The sequence below is a fragment of the Coregonus clupeaformis genome, chromosome 7 (assembly GCF_020615455.1).
Source record: "Coregonus clupeaformis isolate EN_2021a chromosome 7, ASM2061545v1, whole genome shotgun sequence".
Lineage (NCBI taxonomy): Eukaryota > Metazoa > Chordata > Actinopteri > Salmoniformes > Salmonidae > Coregonus > Coregonus clupeaformis.
In genome coordinates this window covers 7,803,376-7,824,360 of record NC_059198.1, presented here as the reverse complement: position 1 = coordinate 7,824,360, position 20,985 = coordinate 7,803,376, and the positions used below count along the sequence as shown (strand labels likewise).

At 44.4% G+C, this 20,985-nt stretch overlaps 1 protein-coding gene across 1 annotated transcript in view; it reads left to right on the top strand.

Moving 5' to 3' along the window:
* Positions 1 to 1,503: 1,503 nt before the first annotated feature.
* The window catches only part of LOC123491192 (speckle-type POZ protein), an 85,932-nt gene continuing 66,450 nt past the window's right edge, over positions 1,504 to 20,985 (top strand). Inside the window, exons 1-2 of the mRNA XM_045221086.1 lie at positions 1,504 to 1,581; positions 18,799 to 18,954. The gene's annotated coding sequence lies outside the window, so the exon portion shown is untranslated. The remainder of the gene's footprint in view (positions 1,582 to 18,798; positions 18,955 to 20,985) is intronic.

The following is a 20,985-nucleotide window of genomic DNA, read 5'->3' as shown; positions in this document are numbered from 1 at the left end:
CCTGTTGATAAACAAATGATAGTCCCACTAAGCGCAAACCAGATGGGATGGCGTGTCACTGCAGAATGCTGTGGTAGCCATGCTGGTTAAGTGTGCCTTGAATTCTAAATAAATCACAGACATTGTCACCAGCAAAGCACCCCCACACCATCACACCTCCTCCTCCATGCTTCACGGTGGGAAACACACATGCAGAGATCATCCGTTCACCTACTCTGCGTCTCACAAAGACACGGCGGTTGGAAACAAAAATCTCAAATTTGGACTCATCAGACCAAAGGACAGATTTCCACCGGTCTAATGTCCATTGCTCGTGTTTCTTGGCCCAAGCAATCTCTTCTTCTTATTGGTGTCCTTTAGTAATGGTTTCTTTGCAGCAATTCGACCATGAAGGCCTGATTCACGCAGTCTCCTCTGAACAGTTGATGTTGAGATGTGTCTGTTACTTGAACTCTGTGAAGCATTTATTTGGGCTGCAATCTGAGGTACAATTAACTCTAATTAACTTATCCTCTGCAGCAGAGGTAACTCTGGGTCTTCCTTTCCTGTGGCGGTCCTCATGAGAGCCAGTTTCATCATAGCGCTTGATGGTTTTTGCGACTGCACTTGAAGAAACTTTGAAAGTTCTTGAAATGTTCCATATTGACTGACCTTCATGTCTTAAATTAATGATGGACTGTCGTTTCTCTTTGCTTATTTGAGCTGTTCTTGCCATAATATGGACTTGGTATTTTACCAAATAGGGCTATCTTCTGTATACCACCCCTACCTTGTCACAACACAACTGATTGGCTCAAATGCTTTAAGAAGGAAAGAAATTCCACAAATTAAATTTTAACAAGACACACCTGTTAATTGAAATGCATTCCAGGTGACTACCTCATGAAGCTGGTTGAGAGAATGCCAAGCGTGTGCAAAGCTGTCATCAAGGCAAAGGGTGGCTACTTTGAAGAATCTCAAATATAAAATATAACACCTTTTTGGTTACTACATGATTCCGTATGTGTTATTTCATAGTTTTGATGTCTTCACTATTATTCTACAATGTATAAAATAGTAAAAATAAATTTGAATGAGTAGGTGTGTCCAAACTTTTGACTGGTATTGTATATATATATAAAAAAATTGTAAAGCAATTCAAAATGTTTCATATAGAACAACAAAGAGTTTACAACAGTATATACAACATTACAAACGACAGTCAGGGTAATACATACAATACATTATATAAACACCTTGTTTTGATTGCTTTTTTGTTATGAGAAGAATCTCAAATCTCAAACGACAGTCAGGGTAATACATACAATACATTATATAAACACCTTGTTTTGATTGCTTTTTTGTTATGAGAAGAATACATTGTGTTTATATATTATTCAATTTAATTCTCAAAAAGAATAAACAGAGGTTTTCTACTCATACATTCACATTAATAAATGTTTTAATAATACATTTACATTTATGAATAACACAGCATGGCAATGTTTTGGTATGGGCGTGCATGTTTTCGTCACAGGCATAACCCGGATGTAGAGTGCCAGTGCTGACAAAAAATCCTGTCCTGGAACAGACTGAAGAAAGGTGAGTTTTAAAACAAAAGAAAACCTTTCTTTGAACAAATACTAACTTTGCTTGTACTCGCTTAAATTCTGAGACCAAACACCAGTGAACGTGTGAGTTTGGTATCTGACAGGAATACGGAAGGCACTTAGCTAACTTGTATCTATTTTACTGTCTCGACTGTTGATGTTCAAGCTAGCAAGCTACACTTAGCTAGCGAGCTAATGTTAGCTAATGCTAGCTAGTTAACAAGCCAGCAAACTGCTAGCTAGCTCGTCGGAAGCAAGCCCTGTCAAATCGTTAACCAAACATTAGCTAATCGTGCTAAAATGTAGCAAACTACTTGGTGTAGCTTCCTAGTTAGCCAGTTTGCTAGCTAGTTAGCCAGCTGAGCTAGTTAGCTATCTAATCTACGCTGCCTCGCGCTTGTCTGACAATGGTTTGACAGCTGGTTTTAGTTTGACCGTTTGTGAAGGAAAAATGAATTTGATGCAGTTGGTGTGCGGGTAAAGAGTTGGGTTATTCGTAGAAATGAATACATGAGTAATTCTCACAGGGGCCCTGTGCGTCAGTAAAATATTTGTTTTGCCAGATTATGAACCCACTATTTGTTCTGAAGCCACCCTTCCACAGCTGCCTGTATCCTGCCAAATAGTAACCATCACTTGTCTCCCGTATTTGTTTGCATGAGCTGTGTCCTTTGCCAGAAACTGAGCAGTGTCCTTTGCCAGAAACTGAGCTCCATAGAGAATGTGAAGAGCCAGGCTGAGGGGTTGCTGCATTGCAGAATAAGGTCCTGCCTCAAGATGAGCAAGCAGTGACATTTTCGATAGGGTTACCACGCACAGACTGAGAGAATTACGGTGGCAGATGTCTTTTAAGTGGGTGTTTTGGGGCACAGCTGGTATTTCAGCAAAGAAAATTGACGGAAGATTAGTTTTAGTACATAAAGTGATGTGGGAATTCTCAATCATTCTTGTGTGGTCCTTCAGCATTTTTCCAGATTTTAAACACATGCAGGTTGAAACTGAGGGAGCCATGTTGGAGGAGTTTAGTTGAGCATCTGAGTGGTTTAGTGAGGAATGCTGTGAGACATCATAGATAACAACTACTGGGACACCCACTACAGTCCCAGTCCCAAAACTGCCTTCAAGGAGCAGCACTAGAAGTACTCACTCACCTGCCACACACCTGCTACCACAGACACACTATTTCAGTGTAAGTGAGAGTTTTGGCTCCATTGATGAGAAAAGGGGGCCTGTGAAAGCCTGAAGACAGGTGTTTAGTTGTGGCTTGAGTGCAGAGACTTCCTCTTGGCAGCTGTTTAACTGGAAAAGTCATTTTGGTGTGAGTGGAGTACTTGTCTGACTGGAGTACTTACCTTGATTTGACATGCTGGCCTCCTCAGTCAGTGTGGTTGTGCTGAGAGACAGCCATCTCATCACGGTAAGGAAAACCCTGTGGTTGTCAACAGGAATGTGCTTCTCTGTTTGAAGACTGATTTTGTACATGCTTCCAGACTGCGTTGACAGGAGAGGATCCTCAGAGCAGGCACAGAGTTCCATTGTTCCATAGTTAAAGTCAGGCTGTGGTCAGTGATTAGGCCAAAATGGTACAAGACAGGCTAGTCATTTTCCGTAGCACAACACCTTCATGACCATGACTGGCGATGGAACACTTCAACAGTTACCGGTACTGCAGTGCCTACCTACAGACGTTTCACTGCACACAAACTCATAACCAGCCATCACTTCCCAGCCAACTCCATCCATTCTATGTTATGTAATGTTATATTGGACTGCTCTGGATTTAGCGGAGATGCACTCTATACACCATCCCCCAGCCCGGCCCTCCTCACCCTCCATAGGACAGAGCCCTTTGGTTTATTTACGCCAGGTGCTTCTCTAACTTCTAGGAATAACAGCCAATCGAAGTGCATGGCGGAGGGCAAGCTAATGGAATCTGACAGCAATGGAGTGGTAGAGGCAGCTCAGGCATCGTAAAGCTGTCGCTGTTTAAGCCCCTAAATTTGTCGCTAATACCCGCCTGCCTCAGCTCCCAAATGGCCACAGAGCTGTGAGGAGAAGAGCTCCGGACTGTGCAACCAGGCAGTTTAGTTGTGTAACTGTGTCTCTCCACCTGTGTTAAGTATATATGTGGATAAGGGTGGTAATAGATGTGTGTGTATGTGCAGCTCCAGTAAATGTGTGTGTGAGTCAGTGTGACATTACAGGTGTAGCTTTAGAAGAAGCCCATTTCTCACATTGCTGATCGCTTGTGTGGGAATGCAACAAGTATTGAATTAGTTTGCTGAGAGGATGGAAATTGAAATATGGATTGGGGTTGCAAACACCTGCCTGTGCTATTGGTTGTTTCGGATGTGCGGGATGAAATGTATTTTGTGTGTGTGTCAGCATGTGACTGATGCAGACAGTGGCGGTATCTAATGGTTTTCCACTGCTCGTTCCTGCATTCCAATAACAGGATGGGAGCAGGAGTGACACAGACAAAGTGGATGTTTTCAGTCACCTTAAAGAGACGCCAGACTAACACCCAGCCTGCTGCTCTTCCATTACATTATGGCATCCATTTTAAAGTGAAACACAAACCAGGGCCCGGTTTCCCAAAAGCATCATAATGCTAAGTTCATCGTTAGATCCTTCGTAGGAGCATCGTTAAATCCAAGCTTTTTCCGCAAACCATCGTTATTAATGTTGCATTTGAAAATGCTCGTAATTTATCGCCAGCTAACAGCTAAGTGCGTCGTTTGATGCCCACCCACGTCACTTTATACACAGAAGATCTCCACTAAACATAGAATCAAATGGTTTATCTGTCTCTCTGTGACCGCTGATAACTTCAGAACAAAGTTGATTACAAATACAAAGTTGTCAATGTCTATGCAATTGATTACAAGCTACGTATAAAAAGATTATTCAAATAAAAACCGAGATGACTGCATTCAAATACAAACAGTAAGCTATAGGCTTATTTCAATCATATTGAAATACATTTAATGTTCAATTGAGTTCTATTTTGCTACTTGTAGGCTACTCTAATTTGTCTCAATATATTTCATGATGTGTAGACTAACGTGCGCAATGATGTGCCAAATCGGTGATTTAGCGCCTCAATATTTGCAGCCTTAGATGGTAACTTCTCTCTAGGAACTGATCCGTCGTCAGTATTGGGAATTCATTCTAATGTTAAGGCAAGATTCCAATGTTAAAGTTGATCCGAGAGCAGCACTCCCTTTCTATTGATCCTATCAGTATCGACACATGCTCCAACGACGCACTTAGCGACCGTTCTCTCTGCGTGGTGTTTTGCGAAACGCTTGTTACATCTTCGGCTGTTGTAGGAAAAATGCATTGTTAAAACACTCGTAAGCCTGAATTCCATCTCTATCGAGAAACCGGGCCCAGCTCACTCCATCAGCCATTTAGATGTATTTAAATGTGCTGCTGTGCTGGTTGCGGTTTAGTTTAGTGAGTGTGTGTCTGGCTGGCTGGGTGTGGAGAGTGTGGGCTGGAGGCCTGCCTGGTCTGGGGGCTGGAGGCCTACTTCTCCCTGGCCGGGTAGCCTTGCCACTGACCCCGGGAAGCTATCTGAATATCAATGACAATGCAGTGATTTAGAAGTGGCCGTGGCCCCAAAGTCAGATCTAATCCTGCTGGTATTTACTGCCATTTGAGCTTGGAAAGCAGCAGTAGACCATCTTGCTATTGTGATTCGAGGCCAGTTGAATTCTAAGTTAATTTCCATATGGCTGTTTGGTATTTGGGGAATGAATCACCCATCTAGGGGTAGTATCTCTGAGGATTGGGTGAGAGACGGGGTTTAAGCGCCGTGCAAATTCGAGGTCAAAGGTGAAATGATACAAAGAGAGGCCCAGCAAGACAGAGAGAGAGACAGATGGAGAGAGAAAGATAAAAGAATGAGACTTTACAGAGTGAGATACTAAACTATCGTGGAGTAAACTGGGAGTGAGAGCAATGGGTTTAATGCAGGAGGAGTGTTATGTGTAAAGATGGAGATTTAAAAAAAGAACATAATGAACAAATCTAGATGAAGATGGAATGAGAAAATGAGTTCTATAGTAGGTGAGGTGGAGGTATAGAGAGAGAGGGTGGAGAGAGCGAGAGAGAGGGTGGAGAGAGCGAGAGAGAGGTGGAGAGAGAGAGGTGGTGGAAGAGGATTGCGGTAGTGAAATCGATAGTTCATACGTTTCTGAAATGGAGTTTTTTTTGGGGTCAGAGAACCAGGTATGGAGGGTATAATATGAAATGGCTCTGGCTGAGGACCGTTACTCTAGCAGCAGTATCGATTCCTGGGCCGTGTTCCAATTATTGTTGGCTGTTTTTGTCCGAGGCCCTTGCTCTGTGGCCCTTAAAGAGCTGGGGACAAGGCCGGACAAAGTTTTTGGGTGCCGACTGACTCTGTCTTATCGCTTCCCCAAAGCGGCCCACTTTTTCCAGTCATCAAAGAAGCTAGCTGGGAAATATAATGTGCTGTCTCACTGGGTCTCTCAGAGGACATCACTAGAGAATGGAGATTTCCCCCATGGCTGTCCCTCTTCAGAGATTCACTGGCATTACAGCATAAAGAGAAAATAATCCTGTTTATGTGTTTGTGTGTAGGGTTGTCAGTGTGTGAATCTGTGTCTGTGGCTAAGTGGATTTGAGTATGTCTCTGTTGTGGGAGTGGGCTTGCATAGCCTATGTGCAGGAAACATACGTTCTTTGCACACTTGTGTGATTGAGTGTGTGTATTTGTGGGGGCAGGTTGGAAAAAGAACCCCAGGTTGCAGACTCTTTTCTCTGGCTGAATGGCAGTAGAATGACAGCAGATTGCTCTGTGGATTCCTCCACGCTGCACTTAGCTGTTCAGTGTGTGTTCAGCCAGACATGAGCAGAGAAATTGCAGCTGTTTGTAGCCTTTGTTGCAGGAGGATTTCGAAGGTAAAATGGCATGTAATTCCCAGCCTGCTGTCCTTGCCTCTGCTTCTGCTTTCAGAAAGCCTTCTCTGGGTTTGGAATTGGGGGACAGGGGGCTGCTTGCTCTTGGAATAATGTAGGACAACTTTCTGGTACTCCTTGAGGTTCAGTAAAGAGTTAGTGTTGTCTGTCTCTACTAGCAGACTCTCTCCTCCCCTCCTCTCTCTAGCGTCTGTCCCATCTGTATTTTCATCCTTCTCTCTCTCCCTCCATCCCATCTCTCCGTCTCTCCAAATAATGTCAGGCTCATGCAATATGTTGTTTCCCCACTTGTGTGTTAATGAGGTGGATGAATATTCATGAGGCAGAGCTGACATCGCTGTGGAGGTCTTGTCGAGGGAATATGGAGTGGCAGGGCTAGACATGTACTTTTTTTGCTTGTCATGTCACTAACACCATTTTTACATCATTGTATGATGCAAGGAACCACTTTACGAAATAAAATGCAATACTATCTTTTTTACCATAAAGAATCAGACAGAAATCTAGGCTACATTCTTGCTATTGGCTTCTTTGCATATTCAAGCCTGTCTCAAAATATAACACTTCCCCTTTAAGGCTGTCCTGGAGGATGGTTGGCCACCCTTGGTAGCCTATAAAATATTGCAACATTACAATTACAACCAAATAATTTTTTTGTCTTTATAAAAAAGACCGTTAGTAGAAAGAAAGCACTTCTAGCTACCCTACCATAAATAACAGCATAAACTACACAGCCGCACATCAATCAGCAACGTTTATTGTTGTCAGGGCAACAATAGAAGCTTTCATTTCTAAAACTGGAGCAGAATTCTAGTGTCTGAAAAGGTACAGATGACATGTTACTGTACTGTGTTTTATGTCTGTAAAGGGTCGCGGTAGATATAACTTCCTTGCCCGGCCCTAATGGTCATACATATGTAATAGGACCATTATTCTGCATTATGAATTAATTAATTTTTCTTATCATTTTAAACGGAAAACCGGCAGTTTAAACGTTAAGAAAAATTGTCCATTTGGCACATCCCTAAATAAAACTTTAAAATATTATTCCAATATTGGCCTCTGATCTAATTCTGATCAGAGTAATTGTTTTTATATTGTGATTTTGTGTGGATATTTTTTTTTCTTGTCGTTTCAGACAACTTGTCCTAATTGTTTTTTAAAACTTGTCCCGGACAAGAGGACACGCGTTAATGTCGAGCCCTGGACTGGTGTGCGTATTGAGATGGAAGGATTGATACTTTCACTTCATATTTGTTTTCTACATTGAGTTTTTAAGTTCTTGTTGCATGTTTTTCAGGACATTTGGCAGGGATTTTTTTGTGTTGTGTAGCGTACGTATTGTGTGTGTTTGTGTGATTGCAGGTTGAGTGTTGACCCCATGCCCCCCTCTCCTGTCCCTGCTGAGGGTGTCTGTGCTGGGGCAGAGCAGCCAGGTAGCAGAGGACATAGGGGTTACCACTGAATGGGCCTCAGTCTATCCCCCTCTCTTCTCCTGCCTTGGTCTCTAGACAAAATGACACCCTGGGAAGTCTCTCTCCAGGGAACCTCCACGCTTTCACCGTTCCTTCTTTCTCCTTCTCTCCGTCTTTCTTATTTTCCTCCTCCAAGGCTATTTTCTTTCAGAGAACAGATCGCGCTCAGTGCTGTGATGTTTGGAGCAGCTTTACCTTCTGAAGGACATGTGAGAAATACAGCGCTGCCCATTTTAGAAATGAAAGCTCAATGTATTTGATGTATGCTGTGCTTACATCTCTCCTCTCACACGTTGCCAACATACCTCTCACTTTCCCCTCCTCTTCTTTCATTATGTCAGCTTTGTTCTGCTTTTCATTTTAGAGATACTCTACCTCTTTCTTTTCCTTTTTCTTTTTGCTTGTCAGCCTTTCATTTGGATTATCTCTCTCTCTCTCATTCTTCCTCGCTCTCTTCCTTTGTCTCTCTCCTCCCTTGCTCCATACCTCTGTCTCCGTGGCAGGGGATGTCAGACCCCTGTAGCCCACCACTAAAGCAGCTCATACGATCTGTAAAATCTTTGATCTCACGCCATCCTTGCACTGAGCCACGACAGCGAAGTGTATGGATGTTGCGGCACAAGAAAGAAACATGTGACTGTGTGTCAATGTGTGTGTGCTCAAAAACCTTTCATTTGGCAGTGTGAGCCTGTCAGCATTTGTGGGAGAAACTCTTAATAAGAGGGAAGATATTGTCCTCTCTCTGCTTGTTCCTGTTGGTCTTTTTCCTAGTGTGTCCTTTCCTTTGTTCTCTGTCGTTCGATAGAGCAGTAGTTTTGTCAGATGATATTTAACCTGTCAGCTCCAGACAGTATGACAGATCTCCAGTCTCATTCTCCCAGACATGCTCCCTATGGTCAGGGAAGGGTGGGGGCTGGTCAATTCATCAACACTCTATTACAGGACCCCTCCATCTTCATAAATCCACTCACCAGCTATCTATAGGCTATACACAACCCACTGCTATAGGCTTTATACAACCCACTGTCACTTCACCTGTCTCATCACTCAATAAAACTGCTGCTGGGATCACTAGCAAGAGCATGTGTTGTTGCTCAAGTTGATGAGAGTGAGGATAATATTCAAGGCCATGGAATGGGGTTGCACCCTGACTTTGGGGGGTTGCACCCTGACTTTGGGGGGTTGCACCCTGACTTTGGGGGGTTGCACCCTGACTTTGGGGGGTTGCACCCTGACTTTGGGGGGTTGCACCCTGACTTTGGGGGGTTGCACCCTGACTTTGGGGGTTGCACCCTGACTTTGGGGGTAGCAGCCTAACTTAAGCCATTACAGTGTAATTGATCCAACCTTCTTGGGGGCAGCTATGGAGGCAGACGGCCCTTTGAATATGCCCCACTGTCATCTCCTTGGACACCTCAGGGTCCTGATGACAGGGAAGGACACTCATCTTGTCTGTGTGTCTGTCTCTCTGTCCCTCGCTCCTCTGACAGTGTGTGTGGGCCGTGTCCTCGCCCCCCTCTGTCCGTTCGCTCTCCTCGCCCCTCGACTGATCAAAGCCCCTTTGAGGGTCCTGAGTGGTTCTGAGCTAATAGCCGATAGTGATCTGATGTGTGCGTGTGTCTCCTTTAGTGATTAGACACCCAATGACAGGCTGAGCCAGCCCCATTAGGCCCCAGCCAGCCAGCCTGCTGTTTTTATCCTTTAAAGGGGCAATCTGCAGTTGCGAAATCCATTTAAAAAAACGTATTAATGAATGATAAGTACCCATTGATTCTTGAAGAATATAGCTTATAAATGCCTCATGAGCTTAGTTCAACTGTCGTAGCCTATCAAAACCCAAAATATAAGCTTGTTTTACTCCACTGTTTGTAAACTAAGTGTAAACAAACACTGTATAGCCTTGCATCCATAGCTCTGCTTATGAATTTGATAGTGGTAAAAATTTTCCAGCCCCATCCCTCAACTGCGTATTACCCCTTTAATGTTGCACCTTCCCCACCAGTCGAATCAATTATCAGTGATTAAGTTAGTGTCAGTCTTTAGCGCTGAGCCATACCTCTCCTCCCCGCCGTGTGGCACAGAGGCCCCGAGCAGAGCTACTGATCCCAAGCCAGCGCTGTGAAGGTACGTATGTAGACCGCTCTAAGTATAAGCCCTGTCCTCCACTCTGATCCCCAGACAGCAAGGTGACAGCGTACTGAAAGTTGGCAACACTCCCAAAGCCTTAACCTCCGCGAGGAGGAAGAGGCGTTGCATTAAGTTATAGGATAACTGTATAAAGCTATTCTTTTGCTTAGGTTCTTATCCAAGCTGAGATGACCCTGCTTTCAGAAGGAGATACAAGGACAGGGCCTTACATTGCAGAATGGTATTAGTGATTCTTATTATTCCAGTTAAAGAGATTTTGGACTTGCAGGGGGTTATAGAAGATGGCATAGAGATATATAAGATCTGAGCCCTTGTCGCTCAGTCCTCACACCCTTCTCTCCCCCCTCTCCACCAGCCTCTCTCTAGAGTAGAGGACTGGCCTTGGGGGTGGCACAGGCGTGTGGGTGTGGGTGGGTGTGGGTGTGGGTGGGTGTGGGTGGGTGTGGGTGTGTGTGTGTGTGTGTGTGTGTGTGTGTGTGTGGGTGTGTGGATTATTGTGCGGCAATACAGCGCAGTGAGGCGTCTTGTAAAAAAAAAAAAAAACTTGGCTGCAAGGTCACGTCTCTTCTCTGCCTCATCCCCTCATCCTGGCCTATAAATATGTAACACCCCCCACACTAACACCATAATACCTCCCCTCAGCTACACACACCCCTAACCCTCTCTGTTCTGCCCTGAAATCTCGGGAGGCACACCTCCCACACGCTCACATGTCTTTGCCTGTAGCATTTTGACAAGTGAATAAACATCAGCTGCTTCATTGCCCCCCTGCCTCCCAGCCTCTACCTAACGCATAATGCTCTCCTCTCTTCCACCTCTATCTTATCTCCCCCCCACTTGTCCTCTACTCTCCCTCTAACTCTACCATATCTGACAGGCTGTAAGTGGAAACCGATCTGTGTAGGCTGGTTATGGATCCCCACCATCACTGGGCTATTACCTCTACCCTGTCATTACATATAGATAAGACCCACCTCTAGTCTTTAGTCTATCTATAGAAAACCTAGCTAACCGCTCTCTCCTTAGGCTCTGAGACAGGTGTGGGTTGGACCGGTAGGGAGTTCTCAGTTTGGATTTAAATGTGTACACCTCTGAATTAGGATGTAAATACCTTTTGCAGATTTGGTGGGTGTAGCTCTCTCCTGGTTTGGGGCTCAAGCCACGATCTCCCTCCCTATGCCTCCCTCCCTGTGTTGTCCAGTGAGCAGCAGCAGTGTTCAGTAAGGAGAGATGGTAATCTGCCCTAACCTTGGCACTCTCTGGCTCTCTGCTCTCGGTGAAGAAGATAGATGGCCCTCCTGGAATGGCTGGTATTGTGGACGGGCAGAAAAAAAGAGAGGAGGGAGAGAAATGGATTTAGAATGGGAGATTTGAAGGAGAGGGATAGAGGGAGCTAGTCTGATAGTGGAAAAAGGGGAGAAAAAATGATGGAGAAAGAGATGGCGCTTGAGAGGTTAGGAGATGAAGGGAGGATGAGTTGGGAGTTTATGAAATGATGTGAAGGAGAACGGGTCAGGGGGACTGTGTTTATCTGAATGTGTGTATGTCTAAACATGGCCAAGGATTAGGCTTGGATTAGCACTCATCTCAGTCCTCACCCATTATCTGACTCCCACACACGCAGTAGTCGTACACACAAAATTGTCTGTTGGTTTAATCCATTTGAATTCAATCACTTTTTGACAGCATCCCTTTTGATTTAAACAAAACTTTCCATACATGTTTTCCCATGGAAGAAGTGGTCAGAAAGTGACTTTTTGGACCTGATTGCCAAAACATTAAGAAGATAACGGTGCTCAAAGTTGATCACTGGAAAAGATAAACGGTTGAGTTTAAATAATATCAAATGCTTACAAACAGGGTTGTCAAACTATTTAATAACTGTTAATAAAAAATGTAATTGACCAATTATCCAAAAATGCGCAAACTCCAATTTTTGGGATATTCCCGTATGTTGTAGTTTAGACCCTACTTTACATACTGGAGTTTTTGTGTTGTGCCGCCATCGGTTAAGACACAACATGCTCTTGAATACAGGCTGGTTGGTGTCATTTCAATCATAGAACAATTATTCATAGAATGGACCTATCACTTCAGACCACTGCAATTTAGCTTGTATACCATTGAAATGTAAATTTAATTGAAATTGTAACGTCTAATTACTACCACAAAGATGGCCGCTGGTCCACCCACCATCAAATGTCAACTTAAATGGTAATGTCTATTCTATTATCTATATTTCTATGATTTCAATAGGTTTCCTATGGAGGATTGACAGTATAATTTAAAACAACAGATATTCCCATTCAAGGCAACATTCCCTCTCCAACCATCTTTGTGGTACCATTTGTAAGTTGAAATGTCCATTTTATTCCCATTTCAGTACATTTAGAAGCCAAAACATGACACCTATTCAAGAACATGTTGTCTCAACCGATGGCGGGCACAACACAAAAACTCCAGGATGTAAAGTAGGGTCTAAGCAACAACATATGCGAATATGAAAACAAACCAGAAGTTTACGCGTTTTTAGATAATTGAAGTTTTAAGAAGAAAAAGAAAAAGACCCCTTGACTTTTCCCACATTTTGTTAAGTTACAGCCTTATTCTAAAATGGATTCAATTATGTTTTTTCCTCATCAATTTACACACAATACCCAATAATGACAAAGCAAAAACACGTTTTTAGAATTTTTTGCAAATTTATCAAAAATAAAAAAACAGATACTTTATTTACATAAGTATTCAGACCCTTTGCTATGAGACTCGAAATTGAGCTCAGATGCATCCTGTTTCCATTGATCATCCTTGAGATGTTTCTACAACTTGATTGGAGTCCACCTGTGGTAAATTCAATTGATTAAACATGATTTGGAAGGCACACACCTGTCTATGTACGGTGCCTTCGGAAAGTATTCAGACCCCTTGACTTTTTCCACATTTTGTTACGCTACAGCTTTATTCGAAAATTGATTAAATTCACTTTCTGAGCACTTCTACAATGGGCAAATATGTATGTAAGGTTTTGTTCAAATCAAAAGGGGTGCTGTCAAAATGATATTTTCACTAATAAACAGATTTGTACTACAGTTCCTGTCAAGATGCATATTTGCATACACAAAAGGGCTGTGCATAAGAACCATGTGTATCCATAATGTGTGTCTAGGTCTGTGAGCACATACTGTTCCATTCTACATGTTCCATTTTAGTCATTTAGCAGAAGCTCTTATCCAGAGCGACGTACAATTAGTACATTAATCTTAAAATAGCTAGGTGAGACAACAACACATCACAATTGTATCAAGTACATTTCCCTCAACATATTTCTTGCAGACGTTTTCGAAAGATGGGCAGGGACTCTGCTGCCCTGACTTTAGGGGGAAGCTTATTCCACCATAAGGGTGCCAGGACAAGTTGCAGGAGTTGGATGGCAGAAGCGGGTAGACCAGCCAAAAGAGAGTTGCAGTAGTCTAGACGTGCCTGGATTAGGACCTGCGCTGCTTCCTGTGTGAGGAAAGGTTGTACTCTGTAGAGCATGAACCTGCAGGAGCGAGTCTCTGCTTTGATGTTTGCAGAGACTGACAGAGTGTGGTCCAGGGTCACGACAAGGTTATTTGCACTCTGGGAGGGGGGCACCTTGGAGTTGTCAACTGTGATGGAGAGGTCTTGGAGCGTGCAGGCCTTCCCTGGGAGGAAGAGCAGGTGCTTTTTGTTGAGCTTGAGGTGGTGGGCCGACATCCAAGCTGAGATATCTGCCAGGCACGCAGAGATGCGTGTCGCCACCTGGCTGTCAGAAGGGGGAAGGAGAAAAGTAGTTGAGTGTCATCTGCATAGCAATGATAGGAGAGACCATGAAAGGATATGACAGAGCAGAGTGACTTAGTGAAAAGAGGTGAGGGCCTAGAACCGAACCCTGGGGGACACCAGTAGTGAGAGTACGTGGTGCAGACACAGAGAGTCCGCTTTGGCAGAGTGAAGAGCCTCCGTGACACAGAGGAGAGCGGTCTCGGTTGAGTGACCCAACTTGAAGCCTAACTGGTTAGGATCAAGAAGGTCATTCTGAGGGTGATAACGAGTGAGTATTTTATTTTACTTCTGCTCTTTTTTTCTCAAAACTTTTTTTGTTGTTGTTTTATTTTTACTGTTGTTTTATTTTTTTTGTTAAAAATAAATGCACTGTTGGTTAAGGGCTGTAAGTAAGCATTTCACTGTAATGTCTGCACCAGTTGTATTCGGCGCGTGTGACCAATAAAATTTGATTTGATTTGAGACAGCACGCTCAAGTGTTTTGGAAAGAAAGAAGGGATACCGGTCTGTAGTTGTTGACGTCAGAGGGATCAAGTGTTGGTTCTTAAGGAGGGGAGCGACTCTGGCCATCTTTAAGTCAGAGGGGACGCAGCCAGTGGTCAGGGATGAGGGAAGTGAGGAATGGGAGAAGGTCTGTAGAGATGGTCTGGAGAAGGGAGGAGGGGATGGGTCAAGTGGGCAGGTTGTTGGGCAGCCGGACATCACTAGTCGCAGGATTTCATCTAGAGAGAGAGGGTAGAAAGAGGTCAAGTAGTTCTGTGTGAGTGGGACCAGTGGACTAAGTAGGCTGAGTGAATGAGGAGCGGATGTCGTCAACCTTTTTTTCAAAGTGGTTGACAAAGTCGTCCGCAGAGAGGGAGGGAGGTAGAGGATTAAGGAGGGAAGAAAAAGTGGAGAAGAGTTTCCCAGGGTTGGAGGCAGAAGCTTGAAATTTAGCGTGATAGAAAGTGGCTTAAGCAGCGGATACAGAGGAAGAGAAGGTAGAGTGGAAGGATGATAGGTCCTCTGGAAGTTTAGTTTTCCTCCATTTCCGCTAAGCTGCCCACAGCCCTCAGTGTTTAAGTAGTGATGGGGGAAAAAATCAATACAGTTGCATGTTGGGATATTATTTTTGACGATATATTGTATAATTTTTTTATTAGTTACGATCTTGTCTCATCGCAACAACTCCCCAACGGACTCGGGAGAGGCGAAGGTCGAGAGTTATGCGTCCTCCGAAACATGACCTGCCAAGCCGCGCTGCTTCTTAACACACTGCTTGCTTAACCCGGAAGCCAGCCGCACCAATGTGTCGGAGGAAACACCGTCCAACTGACAACCGAAGTCAGCTTACAGGCAGCCGGCCCTCCACAAGGAGTCGCTAGAGCACGATGAGCTAATGAAATAACCCGGCCAAATCCTCCCCTAGCCCGGACGTCGCAGGTCCAATTGTGCGCCACCCCATGGGGCTCCCGGTCACGGCCGGCTGTGACACAGACTGGGATCAGACTGTAGTGGATGTAGTGGTGCCTCAGCACTGCGATGCAGTGCCTTAGACCGCTGCGCCACTCGGGAGGCCATATTGTATTGTTTTGACAATATCGCAATGTTATTTTTGCGCTAGTTGGCTGTACCTGCACCAAAACTCCCGTATTTTTCCTTCATATGTTGTTTTCTAACTTCTTTTTAAATAGGTTTATCAAAACTCATTTTCTCATGGCTCTCTGTTGTCCCTCTGCAGCAGAGATATGGTGAGCAATATGCTTGGAACATCGACTTGCAATAAAATCACATTATCGAATCGCAATACATATAGAATCGTGAGAATCGCAATACATATCGTATCAGCACCTAATTATCATGATAATATCGTATCGTGAGGTCCCTGGCAATTCCCAGCCATAGTATTAAGTAGCCGCCGGAGTGGCAGCTCACCTGGACAGGAAGCTAGTCTATCGTAGACGACCTCTTTGAATTACTCTAGGCATATTAGCTTAGTGGTTAAGAGCGTTGTGCCAGTAACCGAAAGGTCACTGGTTCTAATCCCTGAGCCAACTAGGTGAAAAATCTGTCGATGTGCCCTTGAGCAAGGCACTTAACCCTAATTGCTCCTGTAAGTCACTCTGGATAAGAACGTCTGCTAAATGACAAAAAAAAATAAAAAATAATATTACTCCTTTATGGCCGTGTGTGTGAGTAACCCAGAGCCTTCACTGTGTGTGTGAGAGTAACCCAGAGCCTTCACTGTGTGTGTGTGTGTGTGTGTGTGTGCAGTAGTACTAGTAGTAGCAGCACAGGGTTGACTGGCCCAGTTGGGCTCATAATTATGACAGTTATTCACGCTTAGTGGCTCTTTATAAACATAGTCAAGCGCTTGATGTGACCCCCTGGCAAGCTGCCACTCTCTAAATATTCCTATTTTTCAAGTCTTGGGGGGTTTCAGCAGCAGTGAACCTGTGAGGAACAGTCTTTTCTTCCTCTCTTTTTTTCTCTCCTTCATTTTCCCCGTATCATGGCTGACGTTTCTTTTTATGTCTATCCCCATCTCTCCCTGTCCCTTTCCGCCCTCTGCTTAATTTGTCTTCAATCCTTTCTCGTGTCGTTTTTTAAATCCTCTCCTTGTCTTGCCGTTTGTTTGAGCTGCTGCTCCCCTTCTCTGTCTCTTTTTCATCAGCCTGTAGTACATCCACCCATCTTTCATCCTGCCCCCTCCTCCATCTCCCATTCTTCCTCTCTCTTTGCCTTTTCTGCTTTCTATTTTTTTTTCTTCTATTTTCTTCTTACACTTTTGTTTCCCCACTACTCTCCTGTCTCTCTCAGCTCCATCTTCCGCTCTTCTCCTCCCTCTCCCTCATTCCCCTCCTCACCATCCAATCCCTGCTCTCTCAAGCTGAGGGATTGAGGAGATGTAGGGTGGCTCTGCCATGGAGTTTTGACAGGATGGATGGCAGTGGGTGTCTGTGTTGTCATCTCATCTCCCCTCCCCTCTCCAACCTGACTAAATGATCAGCCTCACTGGTGGACAGACAGACAGAGAGGCCGGGGCAGGGAGTACAGAGGCAAGGAGGGTGGCAGGGTTAGGCCCCAGCGTTTACCCAACCTGATTACAGGATCACACACTGCAGGTCAACCCTCATTTCCTGGAGTCACAACTCATTACCACACCGCTGACCAACGGCTATCAGTCAGGGAGGGAGGGCGGGAGGAGAAGAGAAGGAGGACGGGAGCGTGAAGGAGTAAGGCTGGAGAAGGATACATAGAGAATGAGTACAGGTCAGAGAAGGAGGGAGTGAAGGAGGGATGGCCAGAAGAGATTTGAGGAGGTGAGAGAAAGCACAGTCAGAGTAAATGATCATCGGTCATAGACAGGGAGAGGAGGATAGCTGTTTCAGTGAGCCAAGGTGATTTTAGTCTCTGATTCAGACAGTAGAGGTAGCAGTAGTAGGTCTAAGTAGCTGTGCAGCTGTTATGTAGGTCTGAAGGCTGGTTTGGCCAGATGACTTTCACTGTACAGACCAACCAGGCAGGCTCTGCCCACCACAGGAGCACAGAGACATAGCCTCTCCACCTCACACATTTGACACATTAATTTGTACACAGTCTGACTCAATCACAGCATACTGTCAGACCTAAGTTTCTCTCAATCCCCGTTTTGCCTGTTAAAACGGTGCTTTGAACCAGGAGGCATTAGAGGGATTTTGGAGACAAAAAATATCGATCGGACTCATGCCTCTGTTGTTGTCAGGTTTTGAATACACATCTGCTTGTCCAGTCAATAAGAACACTCACATATTCATTGCAGGTGAGCTATTGATCAAGCCTCTCTCCCCCCGACACACACACCTCTGAGAATAGCACTGCCTCTTTCACATTCTGTGCATGTATTTTACCTCTATATTTTGCATCTGATTGACATTTGTGACTGGTATGTGTAAACCTGAGGGTGTTAAGATGATTTCATTCATTCCTTCAGTCCAGCTCTCTTCTCTCTGTATTTCTTACCCAGGGGCTATGGCAGGGTCTGGATTAAAGAGAAGGGGAAAGTGTTCTTTATTCAGAACATGTCACAGAGAGAGATTGTTAGTCAGAATGGTATTGCACTTGGCTTTCTTCATGGTCTCAAGTTGGGCCTATTTGTTTTTGATGACTGCTCTGAAACAGTACTTTGTCTTACAAACCAGATGAGCTTGAAGTGACTCGCATCTCTCAGCTATTGTCTTTGTACAGTTTGTAAGTTATATAATGAAGCCTAATATGTGTACATATCTTAAAGGCACCATACACCCTGAAAAAGCCCATATCCTGTTCAGTTACATGGGCGTCTCTGTAAGAACTAGGAAGTGCTAGTGTGCATTATTATTATTACTAGACACATCCTCCCTGTTGAAGTGTTTAATAATTCTGTGTGGCATCGGTCTGGTTTCACCTCAAATCAGACACCTCACTAAATGAACCCCGCTCATCCTTGGGGGAGACGGGGCCACCTCTCCTCCACCAGAGACTGGAACTGTTCAGCCAGGGGGGAGAGAGAGTGCCAGACAGACAGCACTGTTATTGGAGTCTCACTGATATCATCTTCTCTGAGTGAACTACTGGGGCCCTACTGTGTATTGTCTGGCTGGACTTTCCTTGCTAAGCTAACATTACACATTCACAAAATTATTATTCTGTGCTTACACGTCAAGTAGAGGTACCTGAGCCCGTTCAGATACAAACAAACAAACAAACAAACAAACAAACAAACAAACAAACAAACACAAACAAACAAACCAACCTCCTTCTCTTTTTCTCTTTCTCTCTCTCAATCTCTCAATTAATCTCTTGTGTTTGTGTTCTCTCCCTCTCTGCAGCTGGACAGGAGGCCCAGGCAGACAGGGGGACACAGCCAGAGACAGACGGAGAGACGTACAGACAGAGGACCTCTCTCAGACTGACGGACAGAGGGCCCAGCTGGCCCAGCCATGGCATCAGCCAGCAGCACATATGTTTGAGGGACTTTGATCTGGGTGAGTACCAACTGGGGTGGAGATAAGGGGGGGGGCATTGGCTGGTGGCTAGTTTGAAGAGACTGAGGGAAATGTTGAGAGAGATAAAAATATATAGGGGTGGAAGAATTTTGTTGACAGAGAGGAAGAAGTTTAGATGGGAGAAGGTGTGAGATTTAGGGTTTGAATAAATGAATGACACAAAGAAATGAAAGAGGACGAGGATAGACAAAGGAGGAGAGGGAAGGGAGTGGATGCACAGAGACCACAATTAGATGTATGTGGCAGCATTTAATCATTTAGTATATGATTCAGATGTGTCTGTCTTAAAAGAGCTAAAGCTAATAAAGGGCTTAAAGGTGTGAAAAGGAGAATAATTATCAGTGTTGGAGTGAGAGATGAGGGAGGGGAGGATAATGCAGCTGTACAGTGGGGGGAAAAAGTATTTAGTCAGCCACCAATTGTGCAAGTTCTCCCACTTAAAAAGATGAGAGGCCTGTAATTTTCATCATAGGTACACGTCAACTATGACAGACAAAATGAGGAAAAAAAATCCAGAAAATCACATTGTAGGATTTTTAATGAATTTATTTGCAAATTATGGTGGAAAATAAGTATTTGGTCACCTACAAACAAGCAAGATTTCTGGCTCTCACAGACCTGTAACTTCTTCTTTAAGAGTACTCCTGAGTGGCGCAGTGGTCTAAGGCACTGCATCGCAGTGCTAACTGTGCCACTAGAGATCCTGGTTCGAATCCAGGCTCTGTCGCAGCCGGCCGCGACCGGGAGACTCATGGGCGGTGCACAATTGGCCCAGCGTCGTCCAGGGTAGGGGAGGGAATGGCCGGCAGGGATGTAGCTCAGTTGATAGAGCATGGCGTTTGCAACGCCAGGGTTGTGGGTTCGATTCCCATGGGGGGCCAGTATAAAAAAAAAGAATATATATAATGTATTCACTAACTGTAAGTCGCTCTGGATAAGAGCGTCTGCTAAATGACTAAAATGTAAATGTAAATGTAAGAGGCTCCTCTGTCCTCCACTCGTTACCTGTATTAATGGCACCTGTTTGAACTTGTTATCAGTATAAAAGACACCTGCAAAAATCCCTGAACCACACGGGGGGACCTAGTGAATGACCTGCAGAGAGCTGGGACCAAAGTAACAAAGCCTACCATCAGTAACACACTACGCCACCAGGGACTCAAATCCTGCAGTGCCAGACGTGTCCCCCTGCTTAAGCCAGTACATGTCCAGGCCCGTCTGAAGTTTGCTAGAGTGCATTTGGATGATCCAGAAGAGGATTGGGAGAATGTCATATGGTCAGATGAAACCAAAATAGAACTTTTTGGTAAAAACTCAACTCGTCGTGTTTGGAGGACAAAGAATGCTGAGTTGCATCCAAAGAACACCATACCTACTGTGAAGCATGGGGGTGGAAACATCATGCTTTGGGGCTGTTTTTCTGCAAAGGGACCAGGACGACTGATCCGTGTAAAGGAAAGAATGAATGGGGCCATGTATCGTGAGATTTTGAGTGAAAACCTCCTTCTATCAACAAGGGCATTGAAGATGAAACGTGGCTGGGTCTTTCAGCATGACAATGATCCCAAACACACCGCCCGGGCAACGAAGGAGTGGCTTCGTAAGAAGCATTTCAAGGTCCTGGAGTGGCCTAGCCAGTCTCCAGATCTCAACCCCATAGAAAATCTTTGGAGGGAGTTGAAAGTCTGTGTTGCCCAGCGACAGCCCCAAAACATCACTGCTCTAGAGGAGATCTGCATGGAGGAATGGGCCAAAATACCAGCAACAGTGTGTGAAAACCTTTTGAAGACTTACAGAAAACGTTTGACCTGTGTCATTGCCAACAAAGGGTATATAACAAAGTATTGAGAAACGTTTGTTATTGACCAAATACTTATTTTCCACCATAATTTGCAAATAAATTCATTAAAAATCCTACAATGTGATTTTCTGCATTTCTTTTTCTCATTTTGTCTGTCATAGTTGACGTGTACCTATGATGAAAATTACAGGCCTCTCTCATCTTTTTAA